Below are 587 nucleotides of genomic sequence, written 5' to 3' on the forward strand. Positions count from 1 at the left end.
GCTACCCATGTTCACAGTCTGAATACCTGCATGAGCTTTGCTTTGTATACTAAGCTAAGTTTATTACTTCAGGCAAATAGCAATAATGGTGAGAGGCTTTATTAATCCATGTGCACAAATTATCTTCTTACTCAAGTAATTGTGTTAGTTGCATTTGGTCTCCCTGCTAATTACCACAGACAGCTTGTCTAACCACTAAGGGGTTCTATGCTCACAGATCAATCACTAGAGTATGCAAAAGAAATTCAAGTTTTTTCTTTTCTTTTTTTTTTTTATTTTTAAGTAGCCTATGCCAGGTGGGCAACTCTATCATAACATAACCAGTGCTATGATCTGCCTTATTGGGTATTTTGTTCTCATAGGCATTAATTGATGACAGCTTGTTAAGAGTAAATGATGCTGGAAATAACTTTATTTAGTAGAAAATGTTTCAGATGTTCAGTCTACATCTGAGCAAAACCCTTACACTACCTACACCCAGAGGTAGACTGCTGCTGAGGCACATAGCAGACTCTCACATGATGGATGCTCCAAAGGCTGGACTCTAAGGGGCTAAGTAACACTGTTAAATAGACCGCCTTGAACGA

This window comes from Archocentrus centrarchus, chromosome 15 (assembly GCF_007364275.1).
Source record: "Archocentrus centrarchus isolate MPI-CPG fArcCen1 chromosome 15, fArcCen1, whole genome shotgun sequence".
NCBI lineage: Eukaryota > Metazoa > Chordata > Actinopteri > Cichliformes > Cichlidae > Archocentrus > Archocentrus centrarchus.